The sequence below is a fragment of the Camelus bactrianus genome, chromosome 22 (genome assembly GCF_048773025.1).
Source record: "Camelus bactrianus isolate YW-2024 breed Bactrian camel chromosome 22, ASM4877302v1, whole genome shotgun sequence".
NCBI classification, from domain to species: domain Eukaryota; kingdom Metazoa; phylum Chordata; class Mammalia; order Artiodactyla; family Camelidae; genus Camelus; species Camelus bactrianus.
The window spans coordinates 4,248,151-4,260,893 of record NC_133560.1 but is presented as its reverse complement, the minus strand read 5'-3'; the positions used below and the strand labels follow the sequence as shown (position 1 = coordinate 4,260,893).

General features: G+C 40.0%; 1 pseudogene; it reads left to right on the top strand.

Annotated features, from left to right (window-relative positions):
- The window catches only part of LOC141574702 (trafficking protein particle complex subunit 9-like), a 62,945-nt pseudogene that overhangs the window by 32,984 nt on the left and 17,218 nt on the right, over positions 1–12,743 (top strand).

The window sequence follows — 12,743 nt, the reverse complement described above, 5'->3', positions numbered from 1 at the left end:
AACAATTTTTAATGCAATTTAAATCTTTCTGTAGTATTTAAAATATGTAGCTGTAAAAAAATAGGTGAAATAAAATGATTTCACTTTTAATTTCTTTTCAATAAGCAAAACAAAATAAAATAGAAAAGAAAAACAAGTATTGAAGGAATAGAAATAACTTTATTTCCATAGAATCAATTCCCTATGATAGGTTTTTTGGTTGTGTTGTTAAATAGCATATAAAATTGATAGGTTGTGACATATTGGAATTGAGGAAAGAGTGGAGACATACTACCACCAATGCAGTCATTTTGTTATGAAGTCCAAACTCGTTCTGCTTGCTGCATGACAGGCCAATAAATCGGGAGATGAGGTGTTGGAGCAAAGAATAGTGACTTTATTTGAAAAGCTGGCAGACTTAGAAGATGGTATACTGATATCCTGGAGAACCCTCTTCCCCAAGTCAGAATTCAGTCTCCTTTTAGACTAAAAAGGGGCGGGGGTATGGTTGGTTGTTGCAAACTTCTTGCTGTACGAATTGTTTGTTCTTGGAGTCCTTTTTTCTTGCAGCTGTCCATGTGTGTCAAATCATGGTGCCCCTGTAAAACCTCCAAAAAAAAAAAAAAGATTATTCTCTATTTTGCAACTTGCCATCTCTACATAAGTGTAGAAGAGTTAACATCCTGAAAGTTCAGAGCCCGGAGAATAGGCTCTCCTGGATATTTCAGGCTAAAGGCAGCTTACTTTTACAAAAGGTACAGAGCTAGCAAGTATGAGCCTAGAAAACGGCACAGGTTTAAAGCCAAAGGAACAGATCTAACATGCAGTCAAATTTATTCTTTTCTATTACAATTTCTTTTTCTACCTCATAAATAATTTTAGTAAGAAACATGAGCAATATTTTTACTTTTGCTTCTTAGTAACAGATAAGTGGGCCAAATACATTTATGAGAGCAGGGATGCTCTGCGGGCACTGGTGTCACAGCAAACTCTTGTTGGGGGTGGCCAGCCCTGCAACATGTCTGATGCCCCGTGAGTGTTGGTGAGGGCCCCCCTAATCAGGGGCTGTCTTCAGGAACCAGTGTATGGGCATTGACCTCTGGAGACCTCTTTTTCAGCTGCCGGAATTTTTTTCAGATACTGTGACTGAAAAACCACTTCAACTGGGGATAATTAGGGAATAAAGGAAGAGGAAAAGGGCTTGGATTAGATTAGACGAGAAGGACAGAAGATCAGGGAGCCTGGGGGCTTGGTAGTGGGGCCTCGGGAGAGAGGGGAGCAGAGGTGGGGAGGGGCACGGCTCTGGAACCAGCTCCTGCACCTGTCCCCGCACCCAGGCCACACAGCTTTTAATTGGCCAGGACGCTTTCCTGTCTGGATGTCACCCTGGGCAGAACCTTGAGAATCGAAGGTAAGTGGTGGGCAGCACTCACCTAGGGGATCACTGAGGACTTCGTTCAAGTCCACGGTGCCTTTTCTGGTCATGTGTCTTCACTTGCCCTTTATGTCAGGATCTGAGGAGCAGGAGCAAGGAACGCAGGGAGAGATCCATGAAGACATCTGACTGTGTTAAGAGATGACAATCACAGCGACACAGGAAGTGAGGACACTTGAAGCAAAGTGAAACGACTTCACAACTATTGCATCAGAGCTGCCGGTGTGAGAGAGCCTAAGCCTGTCTCAGAGTGGGGGACAAGCGGAAAGGAATGGTAAATTTCCACTGACAATTGAAATTTTGTTAAATAGCCTGCTACTATTGATCGTATCACTTGAATGAATGCAGGCATATTTCTGTGGGCATTTATATGTTCACTCAACCCCACCAGCCCCTCTTGCCCCCATCGGGGATGGGATTTCTCAAGCACAGTGCCCCTCCTGCTTGGGTGGGCCATGCTGCGGGTCCTCACCTGGGGCCGGGCTGCTACAGGGCACGGAGTCCCCGAGGCACGGCCTGCGAGACACGACAGGAACATCTCTGCTCTTGACTGAGGGCCTCCGTTTCCCGCTGCAGTGTAAGAATGCTGGCGACTCAGTTAGAAGTATGCTTTGAAGCTGTCCATGTCCTCGCCATCGAGAAGCGGAGCCTGGAAGCTTCCGAAATTCTCCAGAATGCGGTCTACATTCACCTTCAGCAGGTGAGTTTATGTCCGTTTATAAGTGGAGGAATTACTGCAGTTTTCTTGGAACTTACTTACCACTAGTCCATCTGATTTTTCTGTGCTAGGATTCAATATTGCATGCTAAAAATTCTGGAGTCAGATCTTGAAACCCTGATGAAGAGGATTATTTTATTTCTTTATATGATAGTATTTTACTTTCAAAATTCAGAGTTTTCGGTTCTTTCAAAATTTTTTTGAGGGGTTGGAGAAACAACTTTGCTCTTACCATCTTTGTGACCTGTTGCTATATGCCTCTCACCTGTCTTCTGTCACTTGTGAGGCAGTTCCATTTGTGACCCTGTCCGAGTTGTTCATGTTATAAAACATAAAGTCTGTAAAAGTACAGTCCCTTTTACTCCGAAGACATTCCACAAGTACTACTTAAATCTGGGTGTGGTTTTAAGAAGACAGAATCATTAGAACATGTACTTGCAGGTTGCTAGTGCAAAATCCCCAAATCAATAGTCTAGCTCAACATCTAAAATCTTTCTATTCTACCTTGGATTTGTATGGATAAGTGAAGCAGTTTGGTAAGAACTCAAGACCAGGTTTAGAATACAGGCTGGTGTAGCTCAGCAGGTCCTCCCAAGCTGATGCTCTGCCAGAGGGTGGGGCCGAGGGGAGAGGGCGTGTCCTCCCCTCCCTGAGCTGACAGTTTGATGGCAAAGACCTTCATCAGGTGAAGAACTTGGAGTTTCTTCTAAGAAAAGTGGGTTTGAAAGGAGTCCAAAAAGCGCGGGAGTGACACAATCCCATTTGTCTCAAGTATGGGAGAGTGGCTGTGGGGCCATTTTGGAGACCCGTGAGTCCAGGTGGGGAGTGTTGGTGGTTTAGACTTGAGCGGTGGGACAGTCAGTGGGTAAAGGCGAACAGATAGAGGGCATGTTTAGATGGTAAAAAGGAAAGGATGAATACTGTCTGTGAAGTTAGGATGGAGTAAGGCCCAGGTTTCTGGGTGGATTAATGAAGTAAATGATGGTCCTGCAGTGCTCTGAGGAGGGAAAGCTGCAGAGGGAGTTCTGGGGGAAAACTGATGAGTTCAGCTATAGGTAAAGTGAAAGGCTGTTAGATGTGTGGTTTGGGAGCTCTGGTGAGAGCCAGTAGTGAGTAGGGGGAGGGGAGAGAGACTTTCAAATCAGTTTGTCTTGTGAACATACAAATAAGGATGAGTAATGACACACGTAACACCTCTATATTCTGTATTTAAAGCCCAGTAACATTTTGGTATATTGACTGCAGAGGTTCTTAATTTTTTTAATAGAAATAAAATAAATAGAAACAAAATAGTGGAGTTAATGAACATCTTAGAGTTGATGTGTGTCCTTGTATGTATTTTGATACCTCATCTGTTTATAACCATAATCTACAAAAGGTTAGCTCGCTTAGCATAAGAGTTAAACAGAGGGACGTGACACACAGTGTTGGGGCTTGAAGCTGATCTTCTCGGGTAAATTATGTCACCTCTCTGTGCCTTAGTTGCATCTTCTGTGACTGCCCCCGGGCCCCTCATCACAGCTGATTTCCTAGACTGGATGTTGGGAGGGAGGCTGCTGAAGGGAGTAAGAAGTCGCAACTTCTAGGGATACTGAAGGAGACAAAAACAGATTAAAGCCGAGAAGCTGAGTACAAATACCCTCAAAAGAGAAAGAATCCCGCAGTGTTTTGAGCCCCTTAGCGTAAGGGAAACAAAATCAGGTAGGCCCAAAGCTCTTGAGCATGTGAGTATTGTGGGTGGGAGGGTGTCATCAGAAAAGGGTTGAGAAAAGACCTTTTCATTTCCCTTGACGTTTCCAGTAAGGATGGGGAGCAGAAGAGGAAACCCCCTGCTTCACAGTTGAAGCTGCTGTTTTGTCCGAAACTGACCAAAGGTTGGAGACCAGTCATCAGCGGTGCTGGCAAGTGAAGAGACTTCTGGATTGGGTGGGGCACTTGCTGCGACTTCCAGGTGACCTGCTGGCTGGGGGCTGTGAGGCGGGCAGTAGGTTTGCAGGGTGACCCGGGCATAATCCCTGGCTCTGAGGCTGCTGGTCTGACTAGCAAACCTGGGCACCCGCAGTCCTAATGGGGCAGCTCAGGATGTGGCCTGGGACACCTGCTTTGCTGAGGGTGAGAAGAGGGCTTCCCTGAGGGGGTGTCCCTGTGGAGACTGGAAGCGACCTCCTGCAGGGGAGGAAGAGCCTCTGAGCAGGGGGAAGGATGCACAGGCAAGACCAGCCTGAGCACGGAGGCTTCTGGGAGCCAGAAGTCATACAATGGCCCGAACCGCCTTGTTCCTGCGAGACTGCAGGGGAAAGATGCTGAAAAGGCAGGCTAGGGTCAGACACTTTGGTGTGTTATGAGTGACAGGAAAGGACTGTTCAGGCAGGCACAAGAGAACCCTGTGGGCGTCCCAGCTGGGGCGTCACGCTGAAGGGAGGAGCAGAGTTATAGACTTTGCCACTTATTAGCTGTGTGACTTTGAGCAAGATCACCCCACCTCTCTATATATATATCTTCGTCTGTAAAGTGACAAAGTGACAAGCTCGTGTCATCAGAAGGCTTAGTTTAGCTCTGATCCTCTGTCCAGTCCTGTTAGTGCTGCCCTGTGAGGTTCTGCAGCGGCTGCTCTTACCCTGAGATGGGAGGGCGTAGAGGGACATTGTAGCGCCCAAGGGCAGGAAGGGGTTGCTTTAAATGCAGACATGTTGCCGCCTGCAGCTGCAGACCTGCATGCAGTTTGGTTGATGGTCCTGGAGGGGACTTTGGAGGCCTTAGGTCGTGGAGAGTACTTTGGACGTCTTAGCTTCGTCTTAAGTCTTGTTTTCCCTTGCGGACTGGATTTGCCTTTGCAGATTGATGCTGAAGATTTGGGCTTCTGGCAAATCTGTTTTCAGATATGGGTATATAAGTAAAATATCATATAAAATAAAATGATTTATTTAACGTGTGGGACTTCGCTGCTGTTGGGTACAGCTCTGTTGGCCTGGTCTCCAGGGAGGACACCAAGGGTCAGCAGAGCGTGCGAGAGGGCAGGTAGCCTGCAGTGCTGCTGCGGGGTGTTCTTCCCAGTAGAGCACTCTGCTGAGTTGACTCTTCTCTGAGTTTGGTTGCCAGATGAGCCGACAGCAAATTAATGAGTTCTGGTGGGATTGTATAATGACAGGAAGAAAGAGGAAACCGTAGTTTTTATGGACTAAAACACGCTTATGGTTCCTGATCCACTGTGTTCCATTACAGAATTGATGAGTTGTGTCTATTCTGGGACTTAATTGAAATAAATGTTCAGCCTAAATGTTAAAAGTTATGTTTTATTTGGCTGGAGGACTTGAGCAGGGATGACAGCCTCTCAGATCACTCTGAGGGACTGCTCCCAAGAGGTAGGGGAGGAGCTAGGATATATAGAAGATTTACAAGAAAGACCAGGTAGTGGGAACAATAAAATATTGCTTGTTATCTAAAGAAAACCAGATATCTCAAGTTCAAGTATTTAGTGCTTTTCTATGTATGGGAGGAAGCAAACATATGGGTCATTGAATTCACTCCTTTGGCAAGCACCTAGCTATCTAGGGCCAGTATCCTGTCCTTTCTTATTCCGAGTCTGCTCAGAGGGCACCACTGTGAGTGGCTGAGAGGCTGGGCTGCAGGCGTGCACTCGCTGGGGTGTGGCAGCAGCCGCTGATGACTTGGTTTCAGCATTCTTTGTTTACTGACATGGTTGCAGTATTTTCATTCACATTGTAGTACTTTCATTCACAGTGCTCCCCTTTGGTCCTAAATTCGACCAATATTTTGAGAGACATTTCATGACCAATTTTGTCCCATGGTGCTAGGATGTCTCAATCCTAGTTCAGGTGAAGAATTTTCTGAGTTGCCATTCAAGGTGTTAGTTTTTTTATCAGGCCCTGTTGATACTATAAGTTCTCTGGATCACCTGTCTTACTAGTCTAGTATGATCAAAGAAGTGTTTACCCTTCATTGCTCATTCCCATACCTATAATCACACTATTACAATTACTTTATTCAGGGTTATAAATTTTATCTATTTCTTCAAGATATTTAGCCATCATCAGTCTTGTAGGCCTAGTTACACATTGGGAAATGTAACAGACAACAATTTTATAAAATAGGCAGTATATCAGTAATACAGCTACTAACGTTAATAAAGTCACTAGTAAGAATTTAATAGTCAAGGAGTTGTATTTTTGGGTTAAAATTTTGCTTGTGTTTCTGATTGAATTTGAGTGATCTTATGAGAAAGTTCATATTTATGGTCAGGCTCAGAGCAGGTATTAATTGGCCAGGTGAGGTCTCCCACCTTGTAAGATTAACAGTGGCCTAAACAGAACTATAATTTATTTTTAGAATAACGTTTCTGAGGGCTATCTTGTTAGAGCCTTGGAGTAGGGAAACCCACCAAGGTAACACAGAAGTACTAGACATAGGTAATTTACCATAAACTTAACAATTGGAGTAGTTCATAATTAAAGGTAGGAGAAATTATCACAGTTATTGTTATGCAGCCCTGGTCCGGTGTCTTGGGTCAGCTCTCTACCTCAGATGTCGTCTTCTTCTCATCCTGGCCTGGTAACTTTTTCTCCATTTGGGCATTGTTTTAAGGTGAGCAGTGCTCTATAGGCCAGTGTACTGCAGGGTCTATTTTTGATAGGAAATGAACCCGAAAGTCCGTTTCCTTCAGCTTTGGTGTGTATGGTCTAGTTAAGAGTACCTGATAAAGGGTCCTTCCATTCAGGTTGGAGACAGTTCTTTAAGTCATGCCTGTTCCAGTATGTATAATCCCCTGGCTGCAGGTCATGGGGCATTGGAAATTTACCCAAGGATAGATTACTGAGCTTCAGAAACAAACCTAGAGTATCCTTTTCATAATTCAATTAAACCGTACAGCAATGTGACATAACAGCAAGGAATGATCTGGGAAGTGTCTTAGTAAATACGGACCTCAATTAACAAAACTAGAATGTAATATCCACTAAATTATAATCTTTTTTCTCTCTAAAGTTACCCTCATTTTTCTCAAATAATGCCATGTCAAGATTAATTTGTTTACAAGTTAAGTCTGATTATTTGATCATATAGGCTTTTTTAAATTGGCTGTGTTGGAACTTTTAATTAGGAGTCTCAGGGTAGAATGTTAATAAGGTTTGCTAAGGCCAGGAAAGCCCCGTCAAGGGCTTGTCATGGATTTCTGCCTTATAGATTTAGGTAAATTCTTTTCTCTTTAAAATCCTTAAAATACCTTGAGATTCCTATATCTGTTAGGAGATGATCTTCCTCATTTGTCTGATACAGCCACTGGGGACCTAAGAGTTTTTAGTCTATTGAGGGATCTGATAGAGAGAAAAGATAACTGTTCCAAGTCTGATTACATAGGTATAATTTATCAAATTGCTGTGAATCATAACTAGCTTAAAGAAAAGAGATTCTTTATGTCTGGGAAACAGGTTAAAAGCCAGTAGTATTTTAAACAAAATCAAAAATTATAACCATATTCACCAGTTTACTCAGTCCCATGTAACTAATTCTTTTAATCACAGTTTTCATTGGAACTTTAAAATTTCTTACCCAGTTTAGTTCACTGCTATAGTTTGAAATTTATTAGAAATCAGTAAATCTCCTTGAAGAGAAAGCATTTTGCAAAACCATCAGAAGACAACCATTAACTGTCTATAAATGACAAAAGATTTAAAACATGGTTAAACTGTTACACTATAATCGATAAAGAAACCTGGTCACTATACCCAGAATTATCACTGGTAACATTTCAGATATACCAGAATTTTAGGGAGTCCATATAATTTCTACAATATCTATATTAATATTTTCTCATACAATATAATGTTAGAAGATTTATTATTCATTTGACAATACCGTGTTATTTAACATGCCAAATGAAATTTACTAGATTAAAATCTCTCTTTGGGATGTTTCAGGGGCCCTCTGTAGCATCCCAAACTTAAGTGGAGATTAAAAGAACTTTAATTAGAAATTGATATTTGGGGAGCTTGTTAAAAGTTTTCAGAACACTTGGTCAGATAAACATATAGATCACTGTAAAGTAGTAGTAATTCATTAACAAGAAAATGCGTCAAAGTAAAGGCAGAACAGATCAGTTAAGTGGTATAAGAAGATTTACAATCTGTTACTGAAGGTGGATTAACATTTTATGAAAATATTTTCCTCTTAACAGAGAGAAAACCAAATCTAGTCTTGTACCTGCTTACTTCTAAGATTCATTTACTTTGCCCAAGTTGATTCTAAACTTAGCCAATTCCGACCACGTGCGAAACTCTTTCTTCAGGGTTCCTCTTCCACAAGCCTTCCACAGCTTTCTATACTCATATTAGTGTGTCCCTTATTTTCTCTTCCATTCAGAAGTAACCAGCTTCAGGAGAAATTCACTATTTTTCATTAACAAATATAATTCCATTCTTAAATCTTCTTTACACATTTACCTTATTTTCCTAGGATACTGAGATCATCCCTTAATAATAGAGATTATTTCAGGGTGGCACCAACCATTTATTAATATTTCTAAACACCTTTAGTTTCTCTGTAAGAGGAAGTTACATGTTAAGTAATTCATATTTCAATCTTGTTTTATCTGAAAATGGCATAGCTATTTAATAAAATCCTATCATTTGACTTAATTTAGTACAACTCTAGAATTTAAAGATACCAAACATTTAGAGATTATCTTAAGCATACATTTTAAAAATATATTTTAAAAATTTACCCAAAGCTCTCATCTCATTTGCATTTAATTTACTTAAAATTTTACCACACCATATTACTGTTTGTTTTTTTTCTTGACCAATCTGCAACAGATATAACAGGATAGTATTTGACTTTCATTAAACCTAGGTACAGTAAAGATATTATACTTAATATTGATGACTTTAAAGATGTCTATATTAATTAGAACATTCTTAAACTAAACAATATCAAATATTATCTTAATATTGAATATTTTCCAGTTCACGTGAAGCTGAAATTCAATTTGGTCAGTTTTTATTTTAAAAATACTTAATTTGTAAGCTCTTATGTTTTACATCAATTAAGCAGAGCACTTTGACTTTGATTTTTTTTTTTTAGCTGTAGAAGTATCTCACATCTATAATGTGTATGCAGTCTTATAAAAAGACAAAAGCTAGAGATCTCATAGCTTCACTTTAAAACTTACTTATAAGATAGGTATAATAATATTTGGAGTAAGCTGAATTTGCTTGCTCAAATCACTAAGGCTTACTATTTATGGAACAGACATTTAAGATTTCTTGACAAAGTCTGAAGGACCCGTCAGAGTTCTGAGTTCTAAAATGCCAAAAGTTTCTTGGCCTTAAGTTTTATTTCGTTGAGCTAATTAGGCTCAGTCCTAGGTCACTGTTTGCTGTATTTACATTTCTGATCTGCAAGACAAAGACACACTCTTCCAATTCCCCAGAGAACTGCTCTGTCACCCAGACCCAATTTTATCTCCTTAATTGGCATTTTTTTATCAGTGAGAAGAGCTGTAAACAAAGAATTCCATGTTTTAAAACTTTAAGGTTTACTTTATCATGTCTTCCAAAGCTTGCATAAGGCATTTAGTAAGGTCTCTTTTCCTTGAGTTATAAGTTAAACCCAGGGTAAACCTCTTACTATAATTTTTTATTAGCCACTGAATATTAGTTTTTAGTTTTACTTTATACTGGACGGCTCATGTAACTCTATTGGTTTCCTTTACTTTGTTCAATTAATATTTTCTGAGGGACAGATATGTGCCCAGCCTTATAATACCAAGAAGGGGAAGCGTTTTTCCATTGAAACAGATCTATCCCACAACATAATTAAGCAAAAGTTTTATATAAAGACCATTTAAATATACCAATTTTACAAAATTTATCTCAATTTTATTGTCTTATACCTTTAATTTTTGTATTTATTAGGTTTAATCAATAATTCTTATTTCTAGAAGGAGTGCCAGAAGCCTTTTTTTGTGTGTGCATTGTATCTAATTTTATAGAAAAGTCTCTAGATGCCCAAGTTTCAGCCAAAGAGCTTAGACCCTTCTGTTTTTAATTTGATTAATTGGTCTGTTGTCCCAATCATTGATCAAGTATTTCAGTCTATATATACATATATTTTAAACTGTGGCAAATAAAACGGACTTGTTTGAACTTTAATGTTGGGGGGCAGTAGGTTATCTCTTCGGCCCTTTTTTTTACTTTATGTAGTGTAGTATCAAAACCTTGTACCTAAATCCAAAAATGTCCATTTTATTTATCTCATTCAAAATAACCATATAAAAATATTTATCCACTTGGGATAAGCCCCTTATCTTTTTTTTTTCGACATTTTAACAATCCTTTTTCAGTTATTCAACCTAATTAACATTAATTATTCTAAGTTTTTATTAGCATCTCTAGAACCGTTTATCGGAAAGGAAAAACACAAATGTAGCTTTTCAAACCAGTTTTATTTTTCTCACTAAGTTATTAGGTTAACCATTAGATATATTTTTCTACCTTTAAAATTGATTTTAATAGGTACCAATAAAACAGCTGTTTATAATGATATCTCTTTCAACTTTCACCAATTTAAAAGTTTTTCCAAATTAAAGGATCCATCATATGGCCATCAATTTATATATATATATATATATATATATATATATATATATATATATATATATATATATATTTAAACCAATAAGATGAAGAGGCTCTTCCACATGAGAGTGGGGGTGTTGCCTAAATAAAATTCAAAGGTTTACTCTCCAAAAGCTAAAGGCCTTTGTGGTCCAGGCTGATGAAACAAAGTTTAAGATGGCAAAATATCTGACAATTGGTACAATCAAAGAATTGCTTAGAATCCAATTTATTTGCGTGGCCACCATATGTACACGATACTTGTACCTTTTGTATGGCAGAGTCCAAGGTTTCCTTTAAAAAGAAAGTAAACATATATATACATACATACACACACTTAAAAACCCAGAGAAAGATAAAACGTTTATATTGCAAGGACACAGGAAGAGAAATCCAAGTTCCCCCTAACGGGGATTTTGTTTTTATAAGTTCAGAATTCCAAAAAATGTTTTTATCAGGCCTGGTTAGTTACTTTCAGAGTGAGATTTTTTTTCTAATTTCCAATTAATGTTTTAAGTTTTGTACGTACATAAACCTGGCTGGGGTAATAGTTGGAGGCTGGCAATCTGTCATTTCTTTTTCTTTTCTTTTCTGATTTTTATTTTTTTTGAAAGTTCTATTCCCCATTGTAAGGTCGGGTTCTCAGAATAAATTTGCTAGTAAGATTTCCCTCAGGGACAACTCTATGGCATGAAGTCTTTGCCTCTACCATTCCTGCAAGATTCTCTGTCACCCGAGAAACTGTTACCAGCCAGGAGGAGGGTCCCATTTTTGGAGTTGAAAGATTCCTCATAAGAGTTTTACTTTTATCCTGAAAAATTCAATGGATGTAACCAAATTGAGGAAAACATTAGACCAGCCACTTACCTAACCACTCAGCCCTGAACCCAGTGTTTTTCAACTTGGACCCACTCGGGATGTCTCCACTGGGTGATTATTTTCCTGATATGTTTCCACCAGACCACATCGGACGTCTCAAGGTGGGTATTTCCCGTTATCTTTCAACCAGGCCCCACCCAGTATATCTCCACTGGGTTGGTAATTCCCCCCAGTCTCCTTCAACTGGAGGGCCAGATACCTGGAAACACCGCCAAATAAATCTCAGGAATATCGACCAATATGTGAGATCCGAGAACCAGGAGAGACTCACCGAAATTCATATGGACTCCCCGAGGAGGCGGATAGGAACAAAGGGCCACTGCTGGTACAAAGGCCCCTGTTGCTCGGACAGTTCAGGTGGAGAAAGTCTGCTCTGGGTCCCTTCATGGTGTCCAAAACTGTTGACTGAAATACATGTGCGGCCTAAAAGCTAAGAGTTATGTTTTATTTGGTGGGAGGACTCGAGCCAGGATGACAGCCTCTCAGATCTCTCTGAGGGACTGCTCCCAAGAGGTTGGGGAGGAGCTAGGATATATAGGAGCTTTACAACAAAGACCAGGTTGTTGGAACAATAAAAGATAGCTTGTTATCTAAAGAAAGCCAGGTATCTTAAGTTCAAGAATTTAGTGCTTTTCTATGTATGGGAGGAAGCAAATATTTTGGACTCAATGAATTCATTCTTTAGACAAGCACCTAGCTATCTAGGACCAGTATCCTGTCCTTTCTTATTCTGAGTCTGCTCAGAGGGCACCATTGTGAGTTACTGCAGGGGCCTGTCTTTGCTGGGGGGTGACTGCAGCCGCTAATGACTTGGTTTCAGCATTCTTTGTTTACTGACCTGGTTGCAGTATTTTCATTTACATTGTAGTATTTTCGTCCACGGACTGATTATGGATAATCTGCAACCTTGGAAAGCAACCAAGATGGAATTACTGCAGGTAACTTCTTCTTTAATAAGCCGTGTGCAAACATAAACATGGAGGAAGCATATATTTGGATTTGGTGGTGTAGGGAAGGGTTTCTGCACATTACAGGAGAACGCAATGTCTGCATTCCTTAAGTCCACCTTTCTTTACTGTAGTGGTTTCTGAGAACAGTTTAT